The sequence below is a fragment of the Mobula hypostoma genome, chromosome 3 (genome assembly GCF_963921235.1).
Source record: "Mobula hypostoma chromosome 3, sMobHyp1.1, whole genome shotgun sequence".
Lineage (NCBI taxonomy): Eukaryota > Metazoa > Chordata > Chondrichthyes > Myliobatiformes > Myliobatidae > Mobula > Mobula hypostoma.
The window spans coordinates 123,762,814-123,787,443 of record NC_086099.1 but is presented as its reverse complement, the minus strand read 5'-3'; the positions used below and the strand labels follow the sequence as shown (position 1 = coordinate 123,787,443).

The 24,630-nt window shown below is 43.7% G+C and overlaps 1 long non-coding RNA gene across 1 annotated transcript in view; it reads left to right on the top strand.

The window, feature by feature from the left end:
• Positions 1 to 17,277, top strand: part of LOC134343527 (uncharacterized) — a 30,467-nt gene extending 13,190 nt beyond the window's left edge. Inside the window, exons 2-3 of the long non-coding RNA XR_010017249.1 lie at positions 16,332 to 16,467; positions 16,847 to 17,277. This is a non-coding gene — a long non-coding RNA (uncharacterized LOC134343527). The remainder of the gene's footprint in view (positions 1 to 16,331; positions 16,468 to 16,846) is intronic.
• The last annotated feature ends 7,353 nt before the right edge of the window (positions 17,278 to 24,630 follow it).

Here is a 24,630-nt window from a genome sequence, read left to right as displayed (position 1 = left end):
CAAGAGTCTGGGCAAAGAGGCGCCAAATCATATCGTTCCCTCGCGGCCCGGTGGCACATGCTTTACGGCCCGGTACCAGTCCATGGCCTGGTGGTTGGGGACCACTGTTCTATGACATTTTGGACTGAGACCCTTCATCAGGACTTGAAAGGAAGGAGGAAAAAGCCAGAATAAAAAGATGAGGGGAAGGGATGGAGGATAAGCTAGAAGGTGATAGGTGAAGCCAGGTGAGTGAGGCAGGAGGGATGAACTGAGAATCTGGGAGGTGATAAGTGGGAAAGGTCAAGGGATGGAGAAGAAGGAATCTGATAGGAGAGGAGAGTGGACCATCGAAGAAAGGGAAGGAGGAGGGGTGAGGGGGAAAAATGGGGAATGAAAAAAGTGAGAGGAGGGTGGGAGGATAAATTACCGGAGGAGAAATTGGTAGTCATGCCATCAGGTTGGAGTCTACCCAGAAAGAATATGAGGTGTTGCTCCTCCAATGTGAGTGTGGCCTCATCATGGCGGTAGAGGAGGCCATGGACCAAAATGTTGGAATGGGAATGTTATGTCAATTCAAAATAGTGGTCACTGGGAAATCCCACTTTTTGTGGCAGTCGGAGTGAAGTTGCTTGTTGAAGCATTGCCCCCAATCTACACTGGGTCTCACCGGTCGAGGAGGCATATAATAATTAGAGCAATTTTTTATATCTTGCGCTCTACTGCAGCCACAAAACAGCAAATTTCACGACATGTGTGAGTGATATCAAACCTGATTCTGATTCTGATTTGTCACAAGAATTGCAAAGAGTTATGAGCACAGCTCAGCACATCACAGAAACCAGTCTCCCCTCAAGGACTCTGTCTACACTTACTTCTGCTTCGGGTAAACAGTGAATATAATCAAGGATCCTACCGGCCCATTCTCTCTCCCCACTCCTATCAGGCGGATGATACAAAAGTTTCATAACACATCTCACAGGATCAGGGAAAACTTTACACTGCTGTTATGAGACTCTCAAACAAGGTCTATTGTACGATAGAAATGAAGACCTGATTTCCCAGTATATCTCAACAATGCCCTTGCAATTTATCTGTCTACCTGCACTGCACGGTCTCTGTAACTGTAACAATATATTCTATGTTCTCTTTTTGCTGTTTTGTGCTTCTTTGATGGACTTACATGGATTTTTCAAGAGATACATTCAGATATAAGGCATAGGAACAGAATTGTTCTCTCCTATGGTCCATCAGCCCATCGAGTCTGCTCTGTCATTCCATCATGGCTGGTCCATTATCCTTCTCAACCCCATTCTCTTGTTTTCTCCCTGTAACCTTTGACACCCTGACTAGTCAGGAACCTATCAACCTCTGCTTTAAATACACCCAACTTCACAGCCATCTGTGGCAATAAATTCCACAGATTCTCCACCCTCTGACTCTGAAATTCCTCTTCATCCCTGTTCTAAATGGAGATTTCTCTATGCTGGGCCGTCTGGTTCTTGACTCCTTATAGGCATCCATTAGTCTTGTGAGTCCGTGGATTTGTGCCTTGGAAGGTTTCCAGGACACAGGCCTGGGCAAGGTTGTATGGAAGACTGACAGTTGCCCATGTTGCAAGTCTCACCTCTCCATGTCACCAATGTTGTCCAAGGGAAGGGCACTAGCACCGGTACAGCTTGGCACCAGTGTCATCGCAGAGCGATGTGTGGTTAAGTGCCTTGCTCAAGGAAACAACACACTGCCTCAGCTGAGGCTCAAACTAGCGACCTTTTGATCACTAGACCTACGCCTTAACCACTTGGCCACGCACCAACACACAAAAAAAAAGGCCTTTCAGAAGGTCAAATTAGGGGTTAGGAACAGGGATGTACAGGAGCTATAGTTCAGGCCTCCACTCTGAGCTCAAAGGCCAACAATGTCGATGGATGACGTGGATGATGGGCTATCCCAGGTTGGTGGGTTCTGCGACTAGATAGGGGCTGATGAATCAGCGAGCCTGGAGTTTGATCCTGTAGTTCAGGATCCCAACATCGGCTAGTCCAGGGGTCTATAGTGAAGGTTGATCGGAGATCTGGGAGTTGAAGCCCAATGGCCGAAGCCTGGAGGCTTGGCCTGGAGTAGGAGGGTTGTCCGTGTGTGTATGTGGATGCTTGGGAGGGAGGGAAGGGGCCTATTTTGCTGTTGTTGTTTTGTTGCTTGTTGTGTTCCATGTTGTTCTGACGAGCGTTGTGGGCATGCTGTGCTGGAGCCAGAATGAGTGGTAACACTTACAGGCTGCCCTCAGCACATCTTTGTGTTGGTTGTTAATGCAAATGATGCATTTCATTGTATGCTTCAATGTACATGTGATAAATAAATCTGAGTGTGCAAAAACAATAAGTTAGGGTACATTGTGCAGACTCACATTGACTCTGAATGAAGGACTGTGTCAGAAACAGTACATACAACACATTGTGAACTATATATTGTGGTCCAGCAGAGAGACAAGGGATTAAACCTTTGACACAAATCCAGCAGAGAAACTGGTTTCGAAACAATCAATCAAACAAGGTTCAAGTTTCAAGTTTAATTACTATTGAACCATATATGAAAACAACAAAATGAAACATTGTTTTTCCAGAGCTAAAATGCAAAACACACCACCAACAGCACACAACACCACTCATAGCACACAGCACAAGTAGCACATATGGTTACGATTTCAGAACAAAAGACAGTCACAAAGACAAAATATAATATAGCCCCTGAGTCTCGGAGATGTCCTGGTCCAGTTGGTTCTTCCACCGGGTGAACACTGGAGGGCAGCACTGAGCAAACGCCAGAGGGCGGCTCGGAGCGACATCGGAGAGCAGCACTGAGTGAATGCTGGAGGGCAGCAGCAAGAGAACACTAGAGGGCGGTACTGAGCAAGCACCAGAGAGCAATACCAAGCGAACACTGGAGGGCAGCAGTGAGTAAACACTGAAGGGAAGCAACGAGCGAATACCAGAGGGCAATACTGACAGGAGGGGCCAACCCCAGCCCAGTACAGAATCCAGTGGTACTCAGCCAGCTCTGGCATCTAATTCACTGGTGACTGCAGCAGGCGAGTCTAAGGCTTGTGGGCCTTGTCTGTACAACAACCAAGTCAACACAGCTACCCTGCCGGTGGTCTCACCAAGAACCAGTGAACTAGGCTTGCAGTATCAAACTTGAGGATAAAAATCACAATTGAGAGTTCAGAGGGAAAATATTTCCCACTGGGCCACTGAGGGGAAAACTGAAGTAACATTTTACAATGTTTGAAACAAAATATGTATCCATTAACACAAGAGATGCTGCAGACTCTGGAAATCCAGAGCAACAGCAACAGAACGCTGGAGGAACTCAGCAGGTCAGGCAGCATCCATGGAGGGGAATTAAACAGTCAATGTTTTGGGCTGCGACCCTTTATCAGGACTGGAAAGGAAGTGGGGGAAGAAGCCAGAATAAGAAGGTGGGGAAGAGGGGGAGGACAGACAGGCAGCTGGTAGATGAGACCAGTTGAGGGGGGAGGTGGGTGGGTGGGGAAGGGGTGATGAATTAAGAAGATGGTAGGTGGTATCTGGAAGAGGTAAAGGGTTGAAGAAGAAGGAATCTGATAGGAGAGCTGAGTGGTCTATGGGAGACACGAGAGGGAGAAGATAGGTAGGAGGGGAGAGGGTGGAAGGGGGGGTGGAATTATAGGAAGTCAGAGAAATTGATCAACATACTATCAGGTTGGAGGCTACCAAATATCCATATCCATTACAGTCAGTAAAAGATGACAGAGTATTTGTAGATTGTCATTGGGGAAATGCAAACCAAATACTTGACATAGAAATCCCTATTGGGCATCTTAGAAAAATATTTATTCGATTTAGCTAATTATTCTGATGAAGTAGAACTACACTCAGTGTACTTTATTCGGTACTCACTGAACCAAATCCAAACTCTGCTCTAATCCTAACCATCAAACCTACAGATAAGGAGGGTGCTCTAGAAGTCTGGCGGACTGACCTCTACCTTGCTGAGGCCCAGCGACAACTCTCAGACACCCCCTCTTACTTACCCCTCGGTCAGGACCTCACTAGGGAGCATGAGGCCATTGTCACCTGCGTCATCACTGACCTTATTAATTCTGGGGGTCTCCCATCCACTGCCACCAACCTCAGAGTTCCCGCACCCCGCACCTCCAGTTTCTACCTCCCACCCAAGATCCACAAACCTGCCTGTCCAGGTAGACCCATTGGTTCAGCTTGTTCCTGCCCCACTGAATTTATATCTGCAGACCTCGACTCTGTTTTATCCCCCGCTTAGTCCAGTTCCTTCCCGCCTACATCCATGACACTTCACACACTCTGGATCTTTTCAATGATTTCATGTTATCTGCCCTGATCGTCTTATTTTCACCATGGATGTCCAAATACACAAAATACAAGCGTCATTGATTTGCAGGACTGTTAAAAATTTTGAATTCAAGTATAGTCACGATGTATAAAACACTCAATTCCCTGGGAAGCTCACTGTTCTCGGAAGACCCCGCTGTGCCTGTTTGTGACCACAAGCTCCCACTCCAAGGACATCCAGGCACGAATGTCGTCCCTTTGGGTTGGCCAGGGCCCTCGACCGCCCACTACCTGAACCCATGAATGACCAGTTGGGCTGAATCAGGAGAAAGCACACCAATAGATCCCTCAGGCGATCCCCACCCCCTCCCCCCGGAACTGGGTGACCACATATGAGGAGCGTGGGGCTGAATTGTACCTAGAACTTGAGGAGCTGCCCCTTTAGTTTGAACCAGAGCAGTCTGGCCATTCTCCTCTGAGCCAGCTTATTAACAAAATGTTTTTGCCCACAGTCAGTGAAATTTTATTTGGTTTTTTGTACCATTCTCTGTAAACTCGAGAGACGACTGTGCATGAAAATCCCAGGAAATCAGCAGTTTCTGAGATGCTCAAACCAATCTGTCTGATACCAACAGACATTCCACAGTCAAAGTCACTTAATCACATTTCTTCCCCATTCTGATGTTTGGACTGAACCCCTTGACCATGTCTGCATGCTTTTATGCAGTGAGTTGCTGCCACGTGACTGGCTGATTGGATATCTGCATTAATGAGCTGTGTACAGGTGTAGCTAATAAAGTGGCCACTGAGTGAATATAAAAATTAGAGATTTGATAGAGGGTTTGTTAACTCAAAAGTTATGTTAACTGAAAAGAGTGCGCTGAAATAGAATTAAGTTTAAACCTACAGGATATCAAATACAAAGCATTAAATTAGAGAACTGTGTGATGTGCTTGACAGTAGATAGTCTGGGGAAGACAACAGCAACACTATGACTCGTACTCTGAAGTAATGAGCATTTGTTACAGAACTAGAGAAAGGACTTTATTCAAAGAGTAGTTTCAACTTGCACAAGAGAAGAGGTAATGAATAAACTGAGAAGACTGAAATGAAGGAGTTTTGGGGCTTTGATCTAAGAGAGGATGTGCTGGCATTGGGTCCAGAAGAGATTGATAAGAATGATCCCAGGAATGAAAGGGTTAATGTATCAGGAGCGATTAAATGCTCTGGACCTGAACTTGCTGGACTTCAGAGAAATGAGGGAGGATTGTATTGAAACTAATTGAAAGGCCTGGATAGAGTGGACGTGGAGAGAATGTTTCCTATAGTGGGTGAGTCTTGGACCAGAGGGCATGCTCCTTTAGAACAGAGATGAGGAGGAATTTCTTTAGCCAGGGATGGTGAATCTGTGGAATTCATTGCCACCGACAGCTGCGGAGGCCAAGTCATTCAGTGCATTTAAATTTGAGGCTGATAGGTTCTTGATTAATCAGGGTGTCAAAAGTTATGGAGAAAAGGCAGGGGAATGGGGTTGAGAGCGAAAATAAATCAGCCATGATGGATTGGTGGAGCAAGTGGCCTAATTCTGCTCCTATGGCTTATGATCTGAGCCTGAAGTACTTCCTTGGGGCACCAGAGACAGCAGTTAGCTTCTCACTCCCCCCCCACACCTCCGCCCCCCACCGCGCAGCTGAATTGTTCATTTCAACAGAGTGCAATAGTGGGAGGCTTGCCTCGGCAATGACCTCACTTGAACTTGATGAACACAAGATTTAAATATATTTGGCAGCTGATCCAACAAACTGCAAAGCAACAGAGGTCAGCTTGATAGCTCAGATTAAACTGACGCTTGGCTTGAGAGGGGGTCCCAGGATGATGAAAGCACGAGGCAGCTGCAAGCTCTTTTCAAAACAAGTGTATCAGTGAACAAGTGCAAGTGTTCAGCAATCTTGCCAGAAAGCAAAACAGCCTCCTCCGTCCCAATGTGATAAACAACATTAGCTAGAATTTAGGACAAGTTATGATAATATTTTGCTCTTGGGCAGGGAATGCTCTGCAGAGCTTTGGCAGCTCTGTAAATCACCTCACTTATCAGAGGCGTTGTAAGTCCAGCAGACTGACCAAGTAAAGATGACTGCACCGTCTCTTTGTGTGTGTGTGTGTGGGTGTGTGTTAGAACATAAAATCTAGAGCAGTACAATACAGGCCCTTTGGCCCACAAAGTTGTGCTGTCTCTTTAGCCTACTCCAACAGCAATCTAACCCTTCCTTCCCACAAGGCCTTCCATTGTTCTTTCATCCATTTTCCTATCTAAGACTTTCTTAAAACGTTTCTAATGTATCTTCCTCAAACTCCACCCCTGCAGATGTTCCATGCACCCATCAGTCTCTGTATAAAAAACCCACCTCTGATGTCCGCCATGCATTCCTCCAATCACCTTAAAATTATGCAGGCTCATATTGTTCATTTCCGCCCCGGGAAAAAGTCTCTGCTTGTCACTTGCTCTAAGCCTCTTTTCATCTTGTATACCTATGTCAAGTTTCCTCACATTCTGCTTTGCTCCAAAGAGGAAAGCCAGAGCTCGATCAAACTGTCTTGGTAAGACATGCCCTCTAATCCAGGTGATGTCCTGGTGAATCTCCCCTGTACTTTCTCAAATGCTTCTCCAGCCTCTTGAACTCAATCCCCTGACAAATGAAAGCCCACGCACCATACACCATCTTAATCACCCCATCAACTTGCGCAGCAACTTCAAGGGATCTATATCTCTGTTCCTCCACACTGCTGAGGATCCTGTCATTAACTCTGCATTCTGCCTTCAAATTCAACCTTCCAACGTCAATCATTTCATACATTTTCTGGACTGAACTCCATCTGCCGCTTCTAGCCCAGCTCTGTATCCTGTCAATGTCCCATTGTAACCGTTGCCAACCATCTACACTATCCACAGCACCACCAAACTTTGTGTCATCTGCAAACTTCTAACCCACCCTTCCACTTCCTCATCCATGTCAACTATAAAAATCAGAAAGTGCAGGGGTCCCAAAACAGCTCCCTGTGGAACACCACTGGCCTCTGACCTACAGGCAGAAAATACTCCACTTACAACCACACTCCACCTTCTTTGGTCAAGGCAATTCTGTATCCACATGGCCAAGTTTCCCTGGATCCCATATGTCCTGACTTTCTGAATGAACCTACCTTGGGCAACCTTGCTGAACACCTTACTGAAATCCATATACACTGCATCCACTAAAATCCATATACACTGTGTCCACGAAAATCCATATACACTGTGTCCACGAAAATCCATATACACTGCATCCTCTAAAATCCATATACACTGTGTCCACGAAAATCCATATACACTGTGTCCACGAAAATCCATATACACTGCATCCTCTAAAATCCATATACACTGTGTCCACGAAAATCCATACACACTGTGTCCACGAAAATCCATATACACTGTGTCCACGAAAATCCATATACACTGCATCCTCTAAAATCCATATACACTGTGTCCACGAAAATCCATATACACTGCATCCTCTAAAATCCATATACACTGTGTCCACAAAAATCCATATACACTGTGTCCACGAAAATCCATATACACTGCATTCTCTAAAATCCATATACACTGTGTCCACGAAAATCCATATACACTGTGTCCACGAAAATCCATATACACTGCATCCTCTAAAATCCATATACACTGTGTCCACAAAAATCCATATACACTGCATCCTCTAAAATCCATATACACTGTGTCCACAAAAATCCATATACACTGTGTCCACGAAAATCCATATACACTGCATCCTCTAAAATCCATATACACTGCGTCCACGAAAATCCATATACACTGTGTCCACGAAAATCCATATACACAATCCTCTAAAATCCATATACACTGCATCCACGAAAATCCATATACACTGGGTCCACAAAAATCCATATACACTGCATCCTCTAAAATCCATATACACTGTGTCCACTAAAATCCATATACACGGTGTCCACGAAAATCCATATACAGTGCATCCACGAAAATCCATATACACTGTGTCCACGAAAATCCATATACACTGCATCCTCTAAAATCCATATACACTGCGTCCACGAAAATCCATACACACTGTGTCCACGAAAATCCATATACAGTGTATCCACTAAAATCCATATACACTATGTCCACAAAAATCCATATACACTGCATCCACTAAAATCCATATACACTGTGTCCACGAAAATCCATATACACTGCATCCTCTAAAATCCATATACAGTGTCCACAAAAATCCATATACACTGTGTCCACGAAAATCCATATACACTGCATCCTCTAAAATCCATATACACTGTGTCCACGAAAATCCATATACACTGTGTCCACGAAAATGCATATACACTGCATCCTCTAAAATCCATATACACTGTGTCCACAAAAATCCATATACACTGCATCCTCTAAAATCCATATACACTGTGTCCACGAAAATCCATATACACTGTGTCCACGAAAATGCATATACACTGCATCCTCTAAAATCCATATACACTGTGTCCACAAAAATCCATATACACTGTGTCCACGAAAATCCATATACACTGCATCCTCTAAAATCCATATACACTGCGTCCACGAAAATCCATATACACTGTGTCCACGAAAATCCATATACACAATCCTCTAAAATCCATATACACTGCATCCACGAAAATCCATATACACTGTGTCCACAAAAATCCATATACACTGCATCCTCTAAAATCCATATACACTGTGTCCACTAAAATCCATATACACGGTGTCCACGAAAATCCATATACAGTGCATCCACGAAAATCCATACACACTGTGTCCACGAAAATCCATATACACGGTGTCCACGAAAATCCATATACACTGCATCCACTAAAATCCATATACACTGTGTCCACGAAAATCCATATACACTGCATCCTCTAAAATCCATATACACTGCGTCCACGAAAATCCATACACACTGTGTCCACGAAAATCCATATACAGTGTATCCACTAAAATCCATATACACTATGTCCACAAAAATCCATATACACTGCATCCACTAAAATCCATATACACTGTGTCCACGAAAATCCATATACACTGCATCCTCTAAAATCCATATACACTGCGTCCATGAAAATCCATATACACTGTGTCCACGAAAATCCATATACAGTGCATCCACTAAAATCCATATACATTATGGCCACTAAAATCCATATACACTGCATCCACTAAAATCTGTATACAGTGCATCCACTAAAATCCATATACACTGCATCCACTAAAATCCATATACACTATCCACTAAAATCCATATACACTGTGTCCATGAAAATCCGTATACACTTCGTCCACTAAAATCCATATACACTAACCACTAAAATCCATATACACTGTGTCCACTAAAATTCATATACACTGCGTCCACTAAAATCCATATACACTATCCACTAAAATCCATATACACTGTGTCCATGAAAATCCGTATACACTGCGTCCACTAAAATCCATATACACTAACCACTAAAATCCATATACACTGCATCCACTAAAATTCATATACACTGCGTCCACTAAAATCCATGTACAGTGCATCCACTAAAATCCATAAACACTGTGTCCACGAAAATCCATATACAGTGCATCCACTAAAATCCATATACACTATGTCCACTGAAATCCATATACACTGCATCCACTAAAATCCATATACACTGCATCCACTAAAATCCGTATACAGTGCATCCACTAAAATCCATATACACTGTCCACTAAAATCCATATACACTATCCACTAAAATCCATATACACTGTGTCCAGGATAATCCATACACACTGCATCCACTAAAATCCATATACACTATCCATAAAATCCATATATATTGCATCCACTGCTCTATCAATTGGTTTTGTCAATTCCTCAGAGAATTCAGTCAGGCTTGTGAGGCATGACCTGCCCCTCCCAAAGCCATGTTGACTATCCCTATTCAGGCCTTGATTCTCCAAATGTTCCTAATTCCTCTGTCTAAGAATCTTCTTCAATAGTTTTCCCGCCACTGAAGTAAGACTCATAGGACAATAATTTCTTCAGAACTATTGGCCAGTGAGTCTTATTTTGTTGTAAATAACTGCTGGTAGATGTGCTGACCTAGGTTCTCTTCTGACCTCAGGCGATGCCAGTGTACAGCTGGTATGTTCTTGTGGTTTTCTCCGCATGCCCCAGTCTCCTCTGACATCCTTCCACATCTCTCTCAAGTTTTGTGTAGATGAGGGATGGGGTTTGTGAGAGAGTTGACGGGAGAATGGGGCTACTGTTGCAGTGGAAGTATTGGGTTACTTGAGTTGACTATGCTGTTCTCCTAAAGGGTTGTCTATTGATAGGTCCTCAGGAGATTGGAGAGGCCAAACCAGGATCCGCATTTTCTGGGGATCTTCCAGACCTCACAACCCTGCCTTCTTCACCACTTGCTGACTATCACAGGATTTAATCCGGGATATTAGAGTGGATCCCCTCAGCGGAGACGGGCCATGCATGGGTTTGTTTAACGTGTGGAGGCTGATGCAAGGGCAGCCACCCCACGATTCTTGATAGATCAAGGTTAGGGTCCAGCGGCATGGAGTGCAAAGTGACTAGGCAGCCTTCGCCTGCCTTCACTGCCTTTGTGATGCATCATCATCTTCTGTCAGCTCCACCAGTGAAGTCTTGGTTGGATCGCTCTTCGCCTGGATCCTCCCCCTTAACCTTATAGCTACTGGAAGCTAAGCGTCAGATGGCTAAACTCCAGACAGCAACCCTCTCAGGATCTCAGTAACTCTCAGGCCACTCCACCACTGCAAGGAGGTTATCCTTGGGGAGGGAGATTAATATAGGATTGGTGTAACTGGGTGGTTCACGTCATCTTGATGGGCTGAGCAGCCTGTTTCAGTGCCGTGTCTATGATTCCATGACATTAATTCCTGGGATTTGGGCAAGATACATATGGACAAAAGAAAGAGGAATAAGATTGGGTCCAAAGGCTGCCCGAGCAATAAGATCAATGGAGATGGGTGGGTTCGTAAGTTTGTGGACTAAGAATAGTGGAGTTGTGGATGTGTAGAAAACTGGCAAAGAATACGGCACGATATAGATCAGTTGCAGATCCAGGCAGAGGAATGGCAGATGGAATTTAACACAGATAAATGTGAGGTGTTGCACCTTGGCGGGGAAAATGCAAGGAGACAGGACACTGTTAAGGGCAAGCTCCTTAACAATGCCACTGAGCAGAGAGATCTTGGGGTCCAAATTCATAGCTCCACAAAAATGGCTACACAGGTCCACAAGAAGGCTTATGGAGTGCTGGCTTTTATTAGTTGAGGCACTGAGTAAAAAGTCAAGAGCTTATGTTGCACGTTATAAAATTCTGGTTAAGCCTCATCTGGAGTATTGCATACAGTTCTGGTCACCCCACTATAGGAAGGACGTTGAAAAACTGGAGGGGGTGAAGAAGAGGTTTACCAGGATGCTGCCTGGTTTAGAGGCTAGAAAAAGTTGGGCTGTTTCCTTTGGAACAGCAGAGGCTGAGGGGAGATCTGATAGAGATTTACAAGGTTATGAGAGGCATAGATGGAGTGGACATAGGTATCTTTTTCCCAAGGTCGAAATGTCTAATACGATAGGGTGTGAATTGAAAGTGAGAGGGAGTAGGTTCAAAGGGGATGTGAGAGTTAAGTTTTTACTCAGAGAGTGGATGCACTGACTGATGTGGTGGCAGATTAGATCAGATTAGATTATGAAGACATGTAGTCCTCTTTTATTGTCATTTAGTAATGCATGCATTAAGAAATGATACAATGTTTTTTCCAGAATGATATCACGGAAACACATGACAAACCGACTTATAAACTGACAAAAACCACATAATTATAACATATAGTTACAACAGTGCAAAACAATACCGTAATTTGATAAGAACAGACCATGGCACGGTAAAAATCTCAAATTCTCTCAAAAGTCCCATCACCTCACGCAGACGGTATACCTCCAGCGCTGCCAACTTGCCGATGTAACATACTGGAAGCATCCGACCACAATCCGACTCCGAGTCTGTCCGAAAACTCCGAGCCTCCGACCAGCTCTCCGACACCGAGCACCGAGCACCATCTCTGCCGAGCGCTTCGACCCTGGCCCTGGCAACAGGCAATAGGCAAAGCCGAGGGTTTGGGGCCTTCGTCTCCGGAGATTCTCAATCGCACAGTAGAAGCGGCAGCTAAGCGGGCATTTCAGACATTACTCCAGGTATTCCTACGTGCCTCTCACGGCTGTCCCCATCAAATCCGGATTGTGCACGGCCCCCTAGTTACACATAATCGATATCATTCGGAATGGCCATGCGCTGCGTCGCGTCACCATCTTCTCCTCCCGCTTTCTTTCTAGAGGCAAATACATTAGAAACGTTTAAGAGACGTTAAGATATGCAGAAGGATGTACGGAAGATAGAGGGGTATGGACCTTGTGTAGGTAGGTAGGATTAGTTTTTTGGGTTTTTGATTTGCTTTTTAGCTGATTTGGCACAATATTGTGGGTCGAGTGGTCTGTTCCTGTGATACAATGTTCAATGTTCCATGTTCTTTCATCCATTGATGCCCTCTGTTGGTTGGGGTCAATCATAGGTGTTGTGTCCTAGCAGTCTTCATGACACACAAGCCAGGACAGTCCAATATGGAGAGAAGCTGTTGCCCATGTAGCAGGCTCCCTGTTTGCATGTGGCTGATGAACGCAAAGGAACGGCAGAGACCAATACAGCTCGGTACCAGCTGTTTTGCAGGAACTGCTAGTCAGCATTGAACTTAACATAGGGAATCCAGCTCTGGATTTTTTTCCTTCGGCCTTTACTGCCAAAACCTTGTTATGGCCACAAGGCAGCAGAGATTTGAGATCAGCGTTTTCCCTCTCCTAGATGAGCTGCCAACCACGGCTGACGAGCCCCATCTGCCCGAAGCGACTGGTTTTAAGGCATCAGTAACCCACCTTTGCCCCATCTCCTGTCAGTGGAAATGGTTTCATTGGGCTTAGCAGCAAAGGCACACGTGACGGCCAGGAGTTGGACTTGGTTGACTAGGTTGTCAGAGGGTATTTGAGAGGCACGTCACTGGGAGCATTAAATAGGTAGTGGGAGTTTGTCCCCATTACCATCCCAGGCTATGATAACATTAAGGAACCAATAAGATCATAAAACTAATGCACTTCCACCTTCCTGCAGTTTCTCCCTTAAGCTTTCACTTCTTGGTCGTGCAAAAAAAGCAAGACAACTCCGTGTTAAGGGACTCAACATCTGCCAGTCCATGGGGTGGAGAGTTCTGTAAGCGGGCTGTAGTAAAACATATGCTCAGTGGCCACTTTGTTAGGTACACCTGTACACCCGCTCGTTAATGCAAATATTTAATCAGTCAATCATGTGGCAGCAACTCAATCCATAAAATCATGAAGACATGATCGAGGGGTTTATTTGTTTTTCGGCTGAAACATCAGAAAGGGGAAGAAATGTGATCTAAGTGACTTTGACCTTAGAATGATTGTTGGTGCCAGACAGGGTTGTTTGCATATCTCAGAAACTGCTGATCACCTGTGATTTTCACGCACAACAGCCTCTAGAAGTAAAACAAAACATCCAGTGAGCTGTAGTTCTATGGGGAAAAATGCCTCGGCCCGAGGAGAATGGCCAGACTGGTTCAAGCTGACAGGAAGGTGACAGTAACTCAAATAACCACGCGTTCCAACAGCGGTGTGCAGAAGAGATTCTCTGAACGCACAGCATGCCGAATCTTGAAGTGGATGGGCTACAGCAGCAGAAGACCACAAACATACACTCAGTGACCACTTTTGATTCTATGATCTCACCCATCATGCCTCAAAACTCAAGACAATCCAAGGCACATTTTTGTGGATTGTTCTGAATTTGACCCATATTCCTTGAGAGAATCCCTGAGTGCAAGAGCAGGCTTCCACTGGGAACAGTGATGACACATTTCCTTCCACAGTGAGGTATTTCATCTTTGTCTGAAAGTTGAAATTCAAGTTTATTTTATCTGACTGTACATATATAAAACCACGGGACCACGGTGCATTCACAATATATATGTAACACACATACGTCATAAAACAAAATATTACCTCAAACAAGTAGATTATCAGGCTTGAACAGCCAGGTATTTCCCACCAGCTAACAAGAGTCACCTGCTATTTGTTTCCAACTCATCACGTGCAGCCTATTAAAACCCAGCTTTCCTTTAGTGTCCCTTGTTCACTCATCAAGCCAGCCGGCCTCAGCCAGTTGCTCCTAGCTTTCAGCTGCCTCGTTCCCTGTGAGTTTAGAATCCGTTCTCTCTTGTTTTGTGACCCCTCGTGGCCTGTTATTTTAGCAGTCTATTATTAAAATTATCATTGATTGCTGAATCGTCTCTGTGGCTTTGTTTTTGAGTCAACCCTCCTCTATGTTTCCTGATGAGCTAGAGAGATCGACAGGCTGATACTTTTGGCACAGTCACACATTGAATCAATGTAGTGAATGAGGCCTTTTAACCCTCCAGTACTGTGACAGCTCCTTGAAAAGCTACCTAATTCAAAGAAATAACAGTACAGCACAGGAACAGGCCCCTAAAGGTTATGCTCAATTAAGCCAAATCTCTAACACAGGAGATTCTGCAGATGCTGGAAATTCAAGCAAAACACACAAAATGCTGAAGGAACTCTGCAGGTCAGACAGCACCTATGGGTGGAATAAACAGCCAACTTTTTATAATCACAAGAGATTCTGCAGATGCTAGAAATTCAGAGTAACACACACAAAATGCTGGAGGAACTAGCAGGTCAGGCAACAGATGTGGAAATGAAAAAAACAGTCAACTTTTGTGATGAGACCCTTCAGCGGGGAGCACTAAGTCTGCTCTGCCATTCAATCATGGCTCTTGGCACATTTTTTTAAACTAATTTTTTTATTACAACACCAACAAATTACATTCAATACAACCAATTTCCAATTACATTTTGACTGTTTAACCCAGCCACCCCCCAACCCTCATCACCATCCCCCCTCCACCCCTCTCTCCCCCCCATCCCTCTCCCCTCCACCAACCAACTGAATAGTAGTGCAAACACAAAGCATTCCTATTTTAACAAAAGATCTGTTAAGTTAGATATCAAATTTGTCCACGTTAAGATTGTGTTTGGTCGTGCATCATTTACTCTCGCTGATGGAAGTTCCAGGTAAGAAATGTCCAAAAAGCTCTGAAGCCAGTGAGTATTTGAAATATCATGGGGAGGTTTCCAGCGCTGGACTACAATCTTCTTAGCTACAGTCAGGCCTGCCAGCCAGACTTTGCGTGTTTTTTCCGTAAGGGAAAGGTGGGAGTCATCATTCAGAAGATGTACAGCGGGGTCCATTGGTAACTGTACCCCCGTTAGTTCTGTAATAACCTTCCCCTACAAACCAAAAACCCCTGGACATTCCCACACAACATGTGTAAAAGAGCCAATGGCTCCATGGGGGCAAAATGAGCAATGTGGGTCAGGAACCAGTCCCATTTGATGTCTAATTCTTGGTGTTAAATATGCTTTATGACAAAATTTCAAGTGTATGTACTGATGATTTGGGTTTTTCGAAGCACCAGCAGCATTATCCCAAATCACATCCCAATCTAAGTCTTGTCCCAGTTCAGATATGTCCCTATCCCAAACTTTCATTCCCGATGTGGGCATATAATTCTGGGAGTTTAATTTATCATAGATATATGACACTATCTGTCCTGGAGTCTTTTGGCTCATTTTGAAGGACTCTTCATCTCATATTCTTGATATGTATTGCTTATTTATCATTATTACTTCTATTTTTCTCTGTTTGTATTTGCACATTTTGTTGTCTTTTGCATATTGGTTGTTTGTCCATCCTGCTGGGGGCGGCCTTACATTGATTTTATTGTGTTTCTAGTATTTAGCATCTATGGAAATGAGTAAACAGTTGACGTTTGCATCTGAGACCCTTCTCCAGGACTGTAAAGAAAGGGGGAAGAAGCCAGAATAAGAAGGAGAAGGGAAGGGATGGAGTATAAACTGGCAGGTGACAGGTGAGATCAGGTGAGGGGGGGAAGGTTCTTATAATGTTGATTAAATTGTAAATACTTGTTGCTATTTATGGGCTTATGCATCGTTTATTCCATATCAAATTTTAACCCCTAACTTTATTTTTACATCGTGCATCACTCTTTGTAATTGTGGAATATTCTTTCAGTTGCATGTCACACTCTGACCAAGACAACACAGCAAATCCCTCACACATAGAAATGTATATGGTGAATAAAGTTGATCCTTGATCCTTAGATATTCCTTGTTTCTCCTGCAAATTTCACAACATCTGCCAATGATATTAAACCTGATTGTGATTCTGAAATATGTGAACTGTACATATTTAACATTTAATAATATTTAATTTAATAATATGCATAGGAAAAGGCTTTCCACCTTTGAGCACATATACACAGAGCGTTGTCGCAGGAAAGCAGCATCCATCATCAGGAACTCCCACCACCCAGGCCACGCTCTCTTCTCAGTGCTGCCATCAGCAAGGAGGTACAGGAGCCTCAGGACTCACACCACCAGGCTGAGGAACAGTTATTACCCCTCAATCAACAAGCTCTTGAACCAGAGGAGATAACTTCACTGAAAGTTTCTTACCTCATCATTGAACTGTTCTCACAACCTGTGGACTGATTTTGAAGGACTCTTCAACTCATGTTCTCGATATTTATTGCTTATTTTTTTATAATTATTATTACTTGTTTGTTTCCTTTTGTATTTGCATAGTTTTTTGTCTTTTGCATATTGGTTGTTTGTTGGCTAAGGTTTTTCATTGATTCTTTTGTGCTTCTTGTATTTACTGTGAGTGCCTACAGGAAAATAAATCTCTATATTTTATATGGTAGCTATATGTTTGTCCCCTAACAAAGACAAACTTGCATAGATAAAAACATGAGAACTATATATTTGTTTACAGAATGGCTTTCGCCCAACCACATTTTACTCAGGACACTCTAGCCCACCAAAAGTGTATGTGACCTGGTCACCAATGTCACCTCCAGTTCCAAGTGAATAGTCTGCATTGCACACTGGGAAATGAAGTTCTTTATTATGTACACAAAATAGCACATCTTCCCTCCTTTAAAGAAAACAAGTATGCCCTTATAAACCTGCAAAAAAACATATTTTTTTTCAATAAAGAGAGTTCCATTAATTTCAATTGCAATAAGCTTTCAAACACAGACATTTAATGGGCAAATACTGTCCCTGATTCACTTTACAACTCACAATCAATCTCTGAGGTGGCTTAGTGATCCTTTTTAGTCTGCTGTATATTTCCACAGGTGTATTGCTTGTATTTGGTGCATTAATATTAGTGTCCTTCTAAAAATTCTGATCAACATGTTGATTTTTCACATCTGCTGGCCCCTTTGGTGTGCTAAAAGGTGACGTGTCACAGCCGTAGGTTGGAGCTTGTGATTGTAGAGTTACATGCTTCCTTCTCAGAGGTGTTTCTCACTCTGTCTGGATCTGGATCTAGCAACTTCCTCTTGCACATATCCTTACATGGACCATGTGTCAGAATCGTGATCTTGGATTTGCACTTGATCCCCAGGCTTCAGGCCTAGTGGGCTTTCTGAAGTCTAGTCACAGTACTGTTTCTTTTTCACTTTCCCTTTCACTTTATCCAATTTGACCTTGTGTGCTCCTTTAGGTGTCAACAGGTTTTAATGCACTGGAAGGTTAGTGCATATGCATCGACCCATCGGCATTAGGGTTGGTGAAAGTTCATTCTGCAGCATCGCATTTCTGTAAATCATCAGACTTTTGTGGAAATCCTTTTCTCCATCTTGTGCTTTCTTCAAAAGGCCCTTCACTCACTTGACGGAACTCTCTGCTAGGCCATTAGATTTTGGGTGATGTGGGCTGGAAGTTATACATCGAAACCACCAATCACTGGTAAAGAACTCAAATTCACAGCTGGAAAATTGTGGACCATTGTCTGATACCACTTCACGTGGATCTCCATACCTCACAAACACAGCTTCCAGGAAGGTGATGATCACTTTGCTGGATGTTGATTGCAGTGTTGCAGCCTCTGGGTAATTGGAAAAGTAGTCTCTTACAACAATAAGACTCTTCCCATTACATTCAGACAAATCCACTCCAACTTTGAAGTACGGCCTGTCTGGTACAGAGTGTGGTGTAAGTGGTTCTGCTTGCTGCTTTAGACTGTAGGTAAGGCATATTCCATGTGAAACAATGGTCTGGCTGATGTTTTGGTCCATTCTTGACCAGTACATCACTTCATGAGCTCTTTGCTTACATTCCTCCTCATCAAGATGCCCTTCATGTACAGTATCTTCTGGAGCGTTTCCTTGCAATGTGAGACTGGAATCACAAACCTGTTCCCTTTGTAGACCATAGTTTCCACTATTAACAGTTTAGCTCTGCATGCCCAATAATCCTGAATACATATTGGACAGTCTTTCTCACCAGCTGGCCATTCTTTCTGTGTTGTCTCTTTAAGTACTTTCATTGTTCCATCCATCCCTGCTGCTGTCCTAATCTTCTCTGTTCTATTGGGAGATACAGGAGTGGAAGTGACAATCATTTTAACAAAGACCTGTATATCAGTATTAATCTCTAGATCAGTTTTTTCTTTCTTGTTGACTGCTTGAGACAACACATCAGCAATAAATATATATTTTCCTGGTGCATAGGTCACCTTCACATCATATTTCTGCGGCCCCTCTTTCTTAGTCTCTCGCGGTATTCAGTTATGCTTTGTATTTAGACATCACACCGATCCCTGACACCATGTTATGTTTGCTCTTTAACAAAGCCAAACTTGCATGAGTAAATACATGAGAACTATTTATCTACAGATTTACGGAATGGCTTCAGCTCGACCACATCTTACTGAGAATACCCTAGCCCACCAAGAGTGTGTGACCTGTTTGCCAACATCACTTCCAGTTCTGGGTGAATGGATAGCACTGCACATTGGGAATTGAAGTTCTTTATTAGGTACACACAATATAACACAGTGACATACCTGTACCTTGATAATAAATTTACTTTGAACTTTGGACTTTGAACTTATTAGGGTGGCTGGGTTGGAGGTACATCTCTACCAAAGCAGGTTTAAGGCCCTCTTCCCTCTGCTAGCCTGCAGGTTATCCTTGGGCAAGATGTAGTACCTGCTTGTCTCCCTGATTAGGGTCCCATGAAGCCATGGGAGCAGGTGGTGGATGGTCGTACGAGCAGCCGGTGCATATCATGTCCTGATTATGCGACCACTAACGCCACGCAGGCAATCTCTGAAGAGTATTGATAATGGGGCTGCGGTTACTTGTCTTGTAAAGACACTGCCTAGAAAAAGGCAATGGCAAACCACTTCTGTAGAAAAATTTGCCAAGGACAATCAAAGAAAGAGCATGATGTGGCACATAATAAAGGAACGAGTGCTTGACGTTTCTACCGCATGGGAAAGGACCTGACTGTCTACCCTATCCATCTCATAATTTCATAAACCTCTTTCAAGTCTCCCCTCGCCTTCTGCCACTCTAGAGGAAACAACCCAATTTTATCCAATCTCTCCTCTCAGCTTGAGCCCTCAAATCCAGGCAGCATCCTGGGAAATCTTGGTACCTCGCACCCCATCCAAAGCCTCCAGGCCCTTCCTGTAAATACAATGGAAGTATTCTCATACCATTACACTTTCCCCCTTTAATTATTTACCACCTTCACTCTCGTAAGATATTCTTGAATCTCCCATGATAATATTTCAGTCCATGGCTCACATTATGGTGAAAAAATATAACCTTCTGCTTTCAGCACAATAAATGCTGGAGGAATTCGGCAGGTCGGGCAGCGTCTATGGAGGGAAATAAACAGTCAATGTTTTGGGCTGAGACCCTTCATCAGGACAGGAAAAGAAGGGGGAAGAAGCCAGAATGAAAGGGTGGGGGAGCGGCAGCTAGCAGGTGATGGAGGAGGGATAGAAGGGATAAGCGGAGTGGCCTTTGTCAGGAGTAGGCCAGTGACGACAGTAGAAGTGACAAGCTTTGTCTCAAAAGAGGCTTTGGCTTGAAAGAGGCATCTGCTCTGTGTAAAAGTGTCTGTTAAGGTTTCCTTTTTGTTTTTTTCCCCTCTGTTACTGTACCATTTAAATGGCTGTGGTGTGTTCTTCGTGCCGGATGTTAGAGAACTGGGAGACCCAGAGTCTCCCGAGAAACTACATCTGTGTGAAGTGCATCTGGCTGCAGCTTCTTGAAGACCGTTTTAGGGATCTGGAGCAGCAACTGGATGATCTTTGGCTTCTAAGGGAGAGTGAGGAGATAATCAATCAGATTTACAGGGAAGTAGGCACCCCAAAGTTGCTGGGTGTCTGTCAGGAGAAATGGAAATAGGCAGTTAGAGCAGAGCACACCATGGCCATTCCCCTCAAAAACAACTAGACTGCTTTGGATACTTTTGTGGGGGATGAATACCATGGCGACCAGGTTACAGGCATTGAGCGTGGGTCCGTGGTGCAGAAGGGAAAGAGAGAGAAGAAGGGAGCAGTAGTGATAGGGAGCTCAAAAGTGAGGGGAACAGACAGGAGATTATGTAGATGTCAGCGGGACACCCGGATGGTATGTTGCCTCCCAGATGTCAGGGTCAGAGATGTCTCAGATTACGTCCACAACATTTTGGAGATGGAGAAGGTACATATCGGTACCAATGACACAGGAAGGAAAAGCAATGAGGTCCTGAAAAGAGAATTTAGAGAGCTAGGTAGAAAGCTGAGAAGCAGGACTACCTGGGTAGTCAATTCTGATCTGCTACCCATACCATGCGCTAGTGAGGGTAGAAACAGGATGATTTGGCAGATAAATGCCTGGCTGAGAAGCTGGTGCAGGGAACAGGGATTCAGGTTCTTGGATCACTGGGATCTCTTCTGGGGGAGGTATGACCTGTTCAAAGGTGACAGGTTGCACCTGAACCCAGGGGGACAAATATTCTCGCAGCAGGTTTGTTAGAGCTGTTGGGGAGGGTTTAAACTAATTTAGCAGGGGTTGGGAACCGGAGTGAAGGGACTCAGGATAGGACAAGTGGTAAAAAAGTAAAGATAGCATGCAGTCAGATTATCAGGAAGGGCAGGCAGGTGATGGGGCTTAGACGCAGCCAATAGGGTGAGTATCAAGTCATTAGGGCTGCAGAATCAGAAAGGACAGCAAATACAGTGCTCAAGGTGTTGTATCTAAATGCACAAAGTATAAGAAATAAGGTGGATGATCTTATTGCACTATTACAAATTGTCTGGTATGATGTGTCACCATCACTAAATCGTGGCTGAAGGATGGTTGTAGTTGGGGGTTGAATGTCCAAGGTTGCACGTTACATCGGAGGGATAGGACGGTAGGCAGAGGGGGTGGTGTGACTCTGCTGGTAAAGAATGGCATCAAATCAGTAGAAAGATGTGACATAGGATCAGAAGATGTTGTATCCTTGTGGGTTGAGTTAAGAAACTGCAAGGGTAAAAGGACGTTGATGGCAATTGTACACAGGCCTCCCAACAGTGGCTGGGAGGTGAACCACAGGTTACAACAGGAAATAGAAAAGGTGAGTCAAAAGGGCAATGTTCTGGTAGTCATGGGAGATTTTAACATGCAGGTCGATTGGGAAAATTAGGTTGGTAATGGATCTCAAGAGAGTAAGTTTGTTGAATGCCTAAGAAATGGCTTTTTAGAGCAGTTTGTTATTGAACCTACTAGGGGATCAGGTATTCTGGATTGGGTGTTATGTAATGAACCAAAGGCAAATAAACAGGTTAAAGTAAAAGAACCCTTAGGAACCAGTGATTACAATTTGATTGAGTTAACTTGAAATTTGATAGGGAGAAAATAAAGTCTGATGTAGCAGGATTTCAGTGGAGTAAGAGAAATTACAGTGGTATGAGAGAGGAGTTGGCCAAAGTAAATTTGTAGGAGCTGCTGGCAGGAATATCAGCAGAGCAGCAATGGCGTGCGTTTCTGGGAAAAATGAGGAAGGTGCAGGACATACTGTATGTATTCCAGAAATGCAGAAATACTCAAGTGGTAAAATGGTACAACCGTGGCTGAAAAGGGAAATCAAAGCTATTGTAAAAGCAAAAGAAAGGGCATGTAACAAAGCTAAAATTAGTGGGAAAATAGAAGATTGGTAAGTTTTTAAAAACCTCCAGAAAGCAACTAAAAATCATTCGAAGGGAAAAGATGAAATATGAAGGCAAGCTAGCAAATAATATCAAAGTGGATAGTAAAAGTTTTTTCAAGTATGTTAAAAATAAAAGAGAAATGAGAGTAGATATAGGACCACTAGAAAATGAGGCAGGAGAAATAGTAACCAGGGACAAGGAGATGGATGATAAACTAATTGAATATTTTGCATCAGACTTCACTGTGGAAGACACTAGCAGTGTGCCTGGTGTTGTAGTATGTGAAGGAAGAGAAGTGGGTGCAGTCACTATTACAAGAGAGACGGTATTTAAAAAGCTGAAAGACCTAAAGGTACATAAGTCACCCAGAGCAGATGAACTGAACCCTAGGATTCTGAAAGAGGTAGCATTGGAGATTGTGGTGGCATTAGAAATGATCTTTCAAAAATCATTGGATTCTGGCATAGTGCCAGAGGACGGGAACATTGCAAATGTCACTCCACTCTTTAAGAAAGGAGGAAGGCAGCAGAAAGCAAATTATAGACCAGTTAGCCTGACCTCAGTGGTTGGAAAGATGTTAGAGTCAATTGTTCAGGATGAGGTGATGGAGTACTTGGTGACACAGGATAAGATAGTACAAAGACAGCATGGTTTCCTAAAGGGAAAATCTTGCCCTGAGAACTTGTTAGAATTCTTTGAGGAGATTACAAGTAGGATAGATAAAGGGGACGCAGTCACTTTTGTATATTTGGACTTTCAAAAGGCCTTTGACAAGGTGCCACACATGAGGCCGCTTACCAAGTTAAGAGCCCATGGTATTACAGGAAAGGTACTAACATGGTTAGAACGTTGGCTGATTGGTAGGAGGCAGTGGGTGGGAATAAAAGGATCCTTTTCTGGTTGGTTGCCAATGACTAGTGGTGTTCTGCAGGGGTTGATGTTGGGACCACTTCTTATTATGCTGTGTATAAATTACTTAGACAATGGAATAGATAGATGGCTCTGTTATCAAGTTTGCAGGTGATACAAAGGTTGGTGGAGGGGCAAGTAGTGTTGAGGAAACAGGTAGGATACAGAGGACTTAGACAGATTAGGAGAATGGGGGAGAAAGTGGCAAATGAAATACAATGTTGGAAAATACATGGTCATGCCCTTTGGTAGGAGAAATAAATGTGCCGATTATTTTCTAAATGGGGAGAAAATACAAAACTCTGAGATGCAAAGGGACTTTGTGCAGAACACCCTAAAGATTAACTTGCAGGCTGAGTCAGTGGTGAGGAAGGCAAATGCCATTTTAGCATTCATTTCAAGATGTCTTGAATACAAGAGCAAGGATGTGATACTGAGGCTTTATAAGGCACTGGTGAGGCCTCATTTTGAGAATTGTGAACAGTTTTGGGCCCCTCATCTTAGAAAACATGTCTGGCATTGGAGAACGTCAAGAGGAGGTTCACAAGGATGATTCTAGAAATGAAGGGGTTATCATACGAGGAACGTTTAATGGCTCTGGGTCTGTACTCACTGGAATTCAGAAGGATGAGGGGGATCTCATTGAAACCTTTGAAAGGCCTGGCCAGAGTAGATGTGGAAAGGATATTTCCCATGGTGGGAGAGTCTAGGACGTGAGGGCACGGCTTCAGGATAGAGGGGGGCCCTTTCAAAACAGAGATGCAGAGAAATTTCTTTAGCCAGAGGGTGGTGAATTTGTAGAATTTGTTGCCACATGCTGCTATGGAGGTCAGGTCATTGGGTGTATTTAAGGCAGGGATTGATAGGTTCTTGATTGGACATGACATCAAAGGCTACAGGAACAAGGCCGGGAACTGGGGTTGTGGAAGAGAAAAATAAAAGGATCAGCCATGATTGAATGGTGGAGCAGACTCAATGGGCCAGATGGCCTAATTCTGCTCCTTTGTCTTCTGGTCTTCTGAGACCAGATGTGGGGCGGGGGGTGGGGGGAGGAGATGTGATGATGTAAGAAGCTGGGAGGTCATAGGTGGAAGAGGTAAAAGGCTGAAGAAGAAGAAAT